We start from the raw sequence: 11,483 nt of genomic DNA, 5'->3' as shown, positions 1-11,483 counted from the left end.
CATTCACCTATTTTAAAAGTGTCACAGGCTGTTGTGGGCCATATCGCTTTTTCTCAAATATTTGCTGCAACTCTCTGGGATTTGAATGAAAGGATGGAATATTTGTAACCCACAAGCACAAGAATTCAGTGGGGCCGTGTTACTTTAGCTTCTTCAGATTTTCCTGTCTTCCCAAAGAGAGGAAGATTGTAAAAACAAGTGCTCATCTCTCTGGAGTCCAGAAACATTATGGTAGGGCACAGTTCTCACCATTCCTGTTGATAGACATTGTCTTTGTAGGGAGGCATAGCTTCCTTTGGTTTAAGAAAAAAGATTGGAGCATTATCTACTATTAAAGCACAGTTTAGTGTGCCTTAGTTGATGTATACACACTTGATTGAGACAGTGGAATGGTTACAAATGTTATACTTATTCCTCTTATTTCCAATAATCACCAGGTTTTTTGTTTTTAAACTTTCTCTTGCTTCTTCGGATGCGTACAACTAAACCCAATGTCATTATTTCATATTTTCTAGTTTATCAGTTTTACATACTTATTTTGTACTGTGATAAATCAAGGCCAATTCTCTCACACTCCACCTTGTATTCACCATTCCAGTCACCATTTTATTATGTAAATATTTTACTTCTTAGATCTTAGCAAATACTATGTGTCCTATCCATAAATTTACAGTGAAAGTCAATACTTAAGATGACAGAAATAGGGCTGGAGAGATGGCTCAGCAGTTAAGAGCACAGATTGCTCTTTCAGAGGCCTTGAGTTCCATTCTCAGTACCACATGGTGGCTCACAATCACCTGTAATAGAACCTAATACCCTCTTCTGGTGTGCATGAAGACAGCTACAGAGTACTCATAAAATAAATAAATAAATCTTTAAAAAAAGATGATAGAAATAGAATTCATGGCCTCTGGAATGTGAGGCGAAAATAGTTCAAGGAACAAATTGGCTCCCATGCCATGTGAGCAAACGGCAAAAGATGTCACTTATGGATAATGGAACCTTACCAGACGTTGGTACCTTGGTATTGAACCTCTTAGCATCTGCAATTGAGGAAAATAAAGCCTTTCTAAAATTGTTGTTCTTTTGTTTTCTTCTGTGATAGATTTGCTGTGCCTGATCTCTGAAGTGCAGGGATGATAAGTGTGCTAAACCATGCATTGCCATCAAACATTGAAAATTTTATAATTCCTAAAATTATGGTATTTTTTGTAGAAGCCTGAACAGACTAATGCTAGCTCTTTTTCTTTTTCATCTCCATAGAAACTTCCTGAAAACAGATTCCATAGAAAGAGCTTTTCTGACTTCTAATATTCTGAGACATTATAAAATACCCTCTCAAAATATGATTGATATTTTGGCTGAATCCTGTATTCATGATGAAAATCATTCCTTCAAAAACTTAAAGTGCCCCCCACTACATTTACTGTGTCTATGGAAAAGTCAACAATGTATTGATGTCAGACGTGTTTTGCTGTCAGAATCCCCAGTTTTTTTAGTTAACTCATTTCAAATATTTGCCCTCAGCAGAATTTTAGACATCTCTTATGTCTTTTTCTTTCTTTCTTCCCTATATTTCACAACAGAAACTTTATTTTTGGATTAAGTTCTGTCATTCACAGAAATGACAGTTACTAAGGGTCTCCTTCTTTCTGGTGTGTGTGTGTATGTGTGTGTTTGTGTGTGTGTGTGTGTGTGTGTGTAAGAGGAAGAGAGGTGGCAGACTTTTGTTGTTATTTCCATATAATCTTTCAGATAGACTTTCTTTTCTCTTAGATATAATTTCTTTTCCTTCTATTTATGTTAATTGTATTTTGCTTTATTATCTAGATTTCTTTGTATTTGCAACCTATGTTTAGACATTATTATTCCAGCAAGCACATTTGTAATGTCTGTAAGATTTTTGTGGCTGTAAAATTAGAGATACTTTTTTACTCCATGCTTGTTCCTACTTGCCTGCTGTTGCTTTTCCACTTGCCTTTCCAGAGTCCAAAGCACTCTGCCCCTCAGTGCCCTAAATTGACCCAGCTACTGCATTTTATGTTGTTGCCTTATAATCTAGCCTAGCATTTTCCTTTTCTCCATATTTATATCCTCAATAGAGAAGTTGAAAACATCTTTTCTGTGTAAACTGCATATGTAACAGGCTTGGTCTTCTTGAGATGCTGTAAATGAAGAAAATTGAGAGACTATAGCCTTCTAAATTCCCAGTTTAAAAAACAAATATTCTGGTAAATGTTTAACTGAAGAATGCCAGTGAATGTACTCTTTAAACTGAGGACATAAGATGGAAACTTTAGTCAAAATTCAGCCTGCTTTCTGTAACCAACAGACTTAGTTAAATGGCACTAAGTCAGAGACAGGTCTACTTTAAATGGGAAATGTGGTTCATAAGGCACAGAGGCACCAGTAAGTTATTTGGAGATATACCTTTGAATAAGAAGAAAGAAGAGCAGGTTTTGCTATGGTTGCAAAAGCAACTTAACAGATTTCAAAAGGTCAGTAAGAAACCTGAAAGAAAGAATCAACATCTGCAAATGACAAAGAGTGAGGACTCTCAAACAGTGTTGCTTATGTAGCCTGGCTGTGCTACATGCTAGATGCTTTACCTACAAAAATGGTTAACAATGATCTCCTAAAAACATACTGTAGGCACAAAATAAAATAATAAATATAAAACATTAATCCTACAGTAGTTTAAGACATGATGAATACAATGTGAAACTGATCTTTAAGATAAGGAAGAACCAGGATTTATGAAAAGTACCAAGAACAGCAACAACAAAATAGTTTGCTATAAAATAAATACAGTCCCCAGAAGATGAAGAGAAGATGAGACAGCTGAAATAGTGTCCTGGGGAGAAATGATAAAATGGGAAATGATAAAATGATTGTTTCCCCTTTTTTCTCTGTCAAGGAAATGGATGATTTCATCATGTTGGGAAAAAAAAAACCCTAACAATTCACAAGTAATAGGAAACTCTAAGAAAGCAAGCTGTTTATTCTGAAAGAGATTACATTTTCTGTGTGAATCCTTTCCTATGAAACAGTGAGAATTGCAACAGGGCCTTGCCTGTAAGTCTAAGGAAGTGTTGACATCATAAAAGATAAAGACGTAAAAGAGAAAGGTAACTACTGCTCCAAATTTGGTGAAAAGAAAGATTGAGCTATCATCTGCCAACCTTAGCATCAGTCTTTCATCTAAAACTATATGCAGAATGTGTAGCAAGTGAGGAATTGCTAGCGTTAATCTAAATTAATAAGGAAACATACTTTTTTTTTTTTTACCAAGGGGCTCATCCAGGTGGCTGACAAATCTGTTATAAACAGTGCAAGCAAAATATTACTTAATGAACCTGACATTTTATTCAAGACACTGCATAGATGTGTCTTACATGTGTATATACATGTATAAAAACATTTAACTAGTGACTTCCAAGTTGTCAGTTAGGACTTCAACAAAGGCATATACTCTACATACAGCAAACTGGAAAATTACTATGGTCATATTAAAATAGAAGAAATAAATAATAGAATAACTTTGAAATTATGATAAAAGATGTAACAAAATCAAATTAATGAAGAAAATAAAAAGAATAAACATAAAAAACCCACAAAATACTTTGACCATTCAAGTATTACATGTTGAATAAATAATGAATAAATTTCATTGATAAAATAACACAGATACATAAAATTTATAATAAAGCATATGTAAAACTTAAGTCTGGAGCTGTACCAGTCCCACAGCAATCTGTACCAAATCCCATGGGGGAGAGAGATGGATTCTCAGAAGTGTGGACAATCCTGAGAACTCAGGGAAGACTGCCACATCTGTTAACATTCCTGGTCCAAGAGGAACCTGCCTAGTGCCTTTTGTGCCATCTGGGCACAGGAACATAGGAACAGTCAGGGGCAGGACCCTTCCGGTTTCTGCCTGTGCCCAGAACTGAAAGACAGTTACCAGGAGTACTGACAGATCTGAGAGCAGAGGTAAGACCAACTCCTCTGCTACAAGCAACCTGCCTGGAGGCCTCAGGACACACAAACCCAGGAGCAGTCTGAGATAGGCCCCTTCTGGTTTCTGCCTATACCTGAAGCTGACCGGGTCCTCAGATCCAACTGGAAAAAACAAAACAAAACAAAACAAAATAGGTCTACAGGAGTGCTGATACACACAGGCTTACAGGAAGATGAAGCCACTGTCAGAGATAGCAAGACAACCTAATACCAGAGACAACCTTATGGCTAGAGGCAAGCTCAGGAATCTATGCAACTGACTATATAGCATCATCATAGCCCAGTTCTCCCACCAAATCAAACACTGGATATCCAAACACTCCAGAAAGGCAAGATTTAGTTCTAAAATCACATCTCATGATGATGACAGAGGACTTTAAGAAGGACATAAATAACTCCATAAAGAAATACATTACAACACAGGTAAACAAGTATAAGTCCTTAAAGAGAAAACACAAAAATCTCTTAAAGAATTACAGGAAAACACAACCAAACAGCTGAAGGAATTGAACAAAACCATTCAGGATTTAAAAATGGAAATAGAAACAATAAAGAAATCACAGAGGGAAACAACCCTGGAGATAGAAAGCCTAGGAAAGAGATCAGGAGTCTTAGATGCTAGCATCACCAACAGAATACAAGAGATAGAAGAGAGAAGGGGCAGAATATACCATAGAAAATATTGACACAACTGCAAAACACAAAAAAGTTCCTAACCTAAAACATCCAGGAAATCCAGGACATAATGAGATCAAACCTAAGGATAATAGGTATAGAAGAGAGCTAAGATTTACAACTTAAAGGGCAGGTAAATATCTTCAACAAAATTATAGAAGACTTCCCTAACCTAAAAAAATTAATGCCCATAAAACACAAGAAGCCTACAGAACTCCAAATAGATTGACCAGAAAAGCAATTCCTCCGGTCACATAATAGTCAAAACAACAAACAAATTAAAGAAAAAAAAAGGAAAGAATATTAAAAGCAGTAAGGGAAAGGAGTCAAGTAATATATAAAGGAAGACCTATCAGAATTATACCAGACTTCTCACCAGAGACTATGAAAGCCAGAAGATCCTGGGCGGATGTCCTACAGACACTAAGAGAACACAAATGCCAGCCCAGGCTACTATATCCAGCAAAACTCTCAACATAGATGGAGAAACCAAGATATTCCATGACAAAACCAAATTTACACAATATCTTTACACAAATCCAGCCCTACAAAGAATAATAGATGGATAACCCTAACACAAGGGAAACTACACCCTAGAAAAAGCAAGAAAGTAATCTCCTTGCAACAAACAAAAAAGAGGGGAGCCACCCAAACATAATTCCACCTCCAACAACAAAAATAACAGGAGACAACTCTCAATATTCCTTAATATCTCTTAACATCAAAGGGCTCAATTTCCCAATAAAAAGACATAGACTAACAGGCTGGTTACTTAAAGAGGATCCAGCATTTTGCTGCCTACAGGAAACACACCTTAATGACGAAGACAGATACTACCTCAGAGTAAAAGGCTGGAAAACAATTTTCCAAGCAAATGGTTGGAAGAAATAAGCTGGAGTAGCCATTCTACTATCAAAGAATATCGACTTTCAACCTAAAGTTATCAAAAAAGATAAGGAAGTACACTTCATATTAATCAAAGAAAAAATCCAACAATATTAACTCTCAATCCAAAATATCTATGTTCCAAATGCAAGGGCACCTACATTTATAAAAGAAACCTTACTAAAGCTCAAATCACACATTGCAACTCACAAAATAATAGTAGATTTCAACACCCCACTCTCATCTATGGACAGATGATGGAAACAGGAATTAAACAGAGACATAGAGAAACTAACAGAAGTTATGAACCAAATGGATTTAACAGATATTTATAGAACATTTCATCCTAAAACAAAAGAATATACCTTCTTAGCACTTCATGGTGACTTCTCCAAAATTGAACATATAATTGGTCACAAAACAGACCTTAACAGATACAAGAAAATAGAAATAATCCCATGCATCCTATCAGATCACCACGGACTAAGGATGATTTTCAATAACAACAATAAAAACAGAAATCAAACATATACATGGAAATTTAACAACACTCTATTCAATGATAACTTGCTCAAGGAAGAAATAAGGAATAAAAAGGAAGGCACAATATACCCAAATGTATGGGACTCAATGAAATCAGTACTAAGAGGAAAACTCATAGCTCTGAGTGCTTGCAAAAAGAAACTGGAGAGAGCTTAAATTAGTAGCTTGACAGCACACCTAAAAGCTCTAGAATAAAGAGAAGGAAATACACCAAAGAGGAGTAGAAGGCAGGAAATAATCAAACTCAGGGCTGAAATCGACCAAGCAGAAACAAAAAGAACTATACAAAGGATCAATAAAACCAGGAGCTGGTTCTTCTTGAAAATCAACAAGATAGATAAACTATTAGCCAAACTAACCAGAGGGCATAGAGACTATATCCTAATTAACAAAATCAGAAATGAAAAGGGAGACACAATCAGAGAATCTGAGGAAATTGAAAAAATCATCAGATCCTTCTACAAAAGCCTATATTCAACAAAACTTGAAAATCTGGAGGAACTGGACAATTTTCTAGACAGATACCAGGTACCAAATGTAAATCAGGATCAGATAAACCATTTAAACAGTCCCGTAGCTCCTAAAGAAATAGAAGCTGTTATTAAAAGTCTCCCCACCACCAAAAAAAAAAAAAAAAAAAAAAAAAGCCCAGGACCGAATGATTCTAGTGCAGAATTCTATCAGACCTTCATAGAAGACCTCATACCAATATTGTCCAAATTATTCCACAAAATAGAATCAGACAGAGCACTACCCAATTCCTCCTATTAAGCCACAATTATGTTCATACCTGAACCACACAGAGACCCAACAAAGAAAGAGTATTTCACACCAATTTTTCATATAAATATAGACACAAAAATAGTCAATAAAATTTTTGCAAACAGAATCCAAGAACACATCGAAGCAATCATCCATCATGATCAAGAAGGCTTGGGGTTGGGGATTTAGCTCAATGGTAGAGCACTTGCCTAGGAAGCGCAAGGCCCTGGGTTCGGTCCCCAGCTCCAAAAAAAAGAACCAAAAAAAAAAAAAAAAAAAAAAGAAGGCTTTATCCCAGGGATGCAGGGACAGTTCAATATATAGAAATCCATCAACCTAATCCACTAAGTAAACAAACTCAAAGATAAAAACCACATGATCCTCTCATTAGATGTCAAGAAAGAATTTGACAAAATTCTGCACACCTTCATGTTAAAAGTCTTGGAAAGATCAGGAATTCAAGGCCCATACCTAAACATAGTAAAAGGAATACACAGTAAACTGTAGCCCACATCAAACTAAATGAAGAGAAACTTGAAGCAAGTCCACTAAAATCAGGTACTACTTTCTCTCTACTTAGGCAATGTAGTACTCAAAGTCTTGGCCAGAGCAATCAGACCAAAAATGTAGGTCAAAAAGATACAAAATGGAAAGGAAGAAATCAAAATATTACCATTTGCAGATATGATAGCATACTTCAATGATCCCAAAAGTTCCAACAATAAACTCCTAAGCCTGATGAACAACTTCAGCATAGTGGCTGGGTGTAAATTTAACTCTAACAAATCAGTAACCTTCCTGATAAACAAGCTGAGAAAAAAATTAGAGAAATTAAACCGTTTACAAATAGATGCAAATCACATAAAATACCTGGGTGTGACTCTACCCAACAAGTGAAAGTTCTGTGTGATAAGAACTTCAGGTCTCTGACAAAAGAAATTGAAGATGATCTCAGAAGATGGAAAGACCTCCTATACTCATGGATTGACAGGATTAATATAGAAAAATTGGCCATTTTCCTCAAAGCAATCTACAGATTCAATGAAATTCCCATGAAAATTCTAACTCAATACTTCATAGACTTAGAAAGAGCAATTTGAAGATTCACTTGGAATAACAAAAAACCCATTATAGCAAAAAACTATCCTTAAAAATAAAAGAACTGGGGGAATCACGATCCCTGACCTGAAGCAGTATTACAGAACAATAGTGATAAAACCTGTATGATATTGGTACAGAGACAGGCAGGTAGATCATTGGAAAAGAAATGAAGGCCCAGAAATGAACCCACACACCTATGGTCACTTGATCTTTGACAGAGGAGCTAAAGCCATCCAGTGGAAAAAAGATAGCATTTTCAACAAATGGTGCTGGTTCAACTGGAGGTCAGCATGTTGAAGAATACAAATCAATCCATTCTTACTGCCCTGTACAGAGCTTATTACCAAGTGGATCAAAGACCTCTACATACAACCAGGTACACTCAAACTAATAGAAGAAAAAGTGGGAAAGAGTCTGGAACACATGGTCACTGAAGGACATTTCTTAAATAAAACACCTATGGCTTATGTTATAAGATCAAGAATAGACAAATGAGACCTCATAAAACTTCAATATTTCTATAAGGCAAAAGACACTGTAATTAGGACAAAATGGCAACCAACAGGTTGGGAAAAGTTCCTGGCCAATCCTACATCTGATAGAGGGCTAATATCCAATATATACAAAGAACTCAAGAAGTTAGACTCCAGAGAATCAAATAACCTTTTTAAAAATGGGGTACAGAGTTAAATAAAGAATTCTCCACTGAGGAATATTGAATGGCTGAGAAGTACCTAAAGAAATGTTCCACGTTCCACATCCTTAGTCATCAGAGAATTACAAATCAAAACAATTCTGAGATTCCACCTCACACAGTCAGAATGGCTAAAATCAAAACTTCAGGTGACAACAGATGCTGAGGAGGATGTGGCAAAAGAGGAACACTCCTCCAGTTTTGGTGGGATTGCAAGCTGGTACAACTACTGTGGAAATCAGTCTGGTGGTTCCTCAGCAAATTGAACATAGTATTATTTGAGGATCCAACTATGCCACATATATTCAAATGATGCTCCAAGATACCACAAAGACACATGCTCCACTATGTTCATAGCAGCCTTATGTATAATAGCCAGAAGCTTAAAGAACCCAGATGCTCTTCAACCGATTAATGGATACAGAAAATGTGGTACCTCTACCCAATGGAGTACTACTCAGCTCCTAGAACAATGACTTCACAAAATTCATAGGCAAATGGATGGAACTAGAACATATTATCCTGAGTGAGGTAACTCAATCACACAAAAACCTACACATGGTGTGCTCTCACTTATAAGTGGATATTAACCCAAACGCATGAATTACCCAAGATACAGTCCACAGACCACATGAAGCTCAATAAGAAGGATGACCAAAATGCAGATACTTCATTCCTTCTTAAAAGAGGAACAAAAATATTCAAAGGAGGAGATATGGAGATAAAATTTGTGCAGAGACTGAAGGATTCAGATCCTGCTCTTCTTGGGGATCCAGCCATATATATTCAGCCATTAAAACTAGACAATATTGCTGATGCCAAGAAGTGCATGCTGAGAGGAGTCTGAAATAGCTGTCTCCTGAAAGGCTCAGCCAGAGTATGACAAATAAGAGGCGAATGCTAACAGCAAACCATTGAAATGAGAATGGGTCTCCTTTGGAGCATTTACAGAAAGGATTGAAGGAACTGAAGGGGCTTGGAACTCCTTAAGAACAACAATACCAACCAACTAGAGCTCCCAGGGACTAAATCATTACCCAAAGAGTGCAAATGGGAAGACCCATGGCTCCAGATGCATATGTAGCAGAGGATGGCCTTGTTGACCAATGGGAGGAGAAGCTCTTGGTTCTGCCAAGGCCGGACCCCCCAGTATAGTGAAATTTCAGGACAGGGAGGCAGGAAGGGGAGGTGGTTGGAGAGGGTGAACACCCTAATAGAAGAAGAGGGAGGGGGATGTGATAGGGGGCTTATTAATGGGAAACCGGGAAAGGGAATACTATTTGAAATGTACATAAAAATATCTAATAAAAAAACTTAAATCTGTGGGGCATATGTGGAACGGAAAGGCTCCTGAATGGGGTGACAGTAGTTGAAACTACTAGCACCTAAATTGGCTACCTCCTGTAGCCAGGTAGGACTTTCAGTGGAAAAAGGGGAACAACAACCCAACCACAAAACCTCAGACCCCAAATTTGTCCTGTCTACAAGATGTCCAGGGAAAGAGATGGAGCAAAGATTGAGGGAATGGCCAACCAATGAGTGGCCAATCCCTGACACTATTAATGATACTCTATTATGCTTGCAGACAGAAGCATGATGTCCTCTGAAAGCTTCTACCCAGCAAGTGACTTAGGAAGATGCAGAAACCCACAACCAAACAGTAGATGGAGTTTGGAGTCTTGTATGGAAGAATAGGAGGAAGGATTATGGCTCTGAAGACGATAGAAATTCCACAACTAACCTGGACTCTTAGGCCTCTCAAAATCTGAACCACCAACCAAAGAAAATACACAGGCTGGATCTACGCCTTCTGGCACATATGTAGCAGTTGTGCAGCTTTGTCATCCTGAGGGTTCTGAACAACTGGAGCAGGAGTTATCCCAAAAGCTATTGCCTGTAGCTGGGCTGCCTTGTCTGGCTTCAGTGGAAGAGGAAGCACCTGGCCTCACAGAGACTTGAAGTGCAAGGATGGGGATATACCCAATGGGGTCCCCACCAACTCAGAGGAGGAGAGGTGGGATGGGGGAAAAACTGTGGGAGGGTGTGACTGGGAAGGGGACAGTGAGTGGGATGCAAAGTGAATAAGTAAAAAAATAAAATTAAATTAAACTTAAAATATTTTTGTAAAAAATAAGTGAATAAAATCTATCTGAGGAGAGTCATAATTAAAAAAAGACCCACAAAATTATTTTACCCTTCCAATATATTACATGTTGAATAAATAATAAATATATTTCACTGATAACACAAATGCAAAGAATTTATAGATTAAACATGAATACAGAAATATAAAACTTTTAAGAATAATTTCAAGTTATGGCTAAGTGATCATGTTTAAGAAGTTTTCATGTGCAAATCAATTTGATTTTATAGCTGTTACTATAATATTATGATTGTGAATATAAATAATGTACCACAGCTGGCCCCAGTCAGAAAACTTCATTCAAATCATGATGCCAGAAGTAACTAGTTTAAGAGAAAAAATGGTTTATTTTGGGTAATGGTTTCAGAGTGTTCTGTTCATCTTTCAGGTCAAAGAGGCACAGTAGTTGACATCATGGTAGCCAAGAAGCAGAGAAAGCAGGAAGGAACAGTGGTGACTATATCACATAGTATTCTGCTCATGGCCGCTTTCCATCAAGCAGGCCACCTTTTCTGCCTTCTGACATCTAATTATATTATCAGATAGTGAATCCAGCAAGGGATTAATGCGTTCAGCAGGATAGAGCGATCACGTTCTAATCATTGTTGAAGTATCATCACAGATACAGCAAAGGTATTCTTCACTAATCCGGGTATTTCC

The sequence above is a fragment of the Rattus norvegicus genome, chromosome 2 (assembly GCF_021556685.1).
Source record: "Rattus norvegicus strain SHRSP/BbbUtx chromosome 2, alternate assembly SHRSP_T2T, whole genome shotgun sequence".
Taxonomy (NCBI): domain Eukaryota; kingdom Metazoa; phylum Chordata; class Mammalia; order Rodentia; family Muridae; genus Rattus; species Rattus norvegicus.
Note: the sequence above shows the minus strand (reverse complement) of the source record.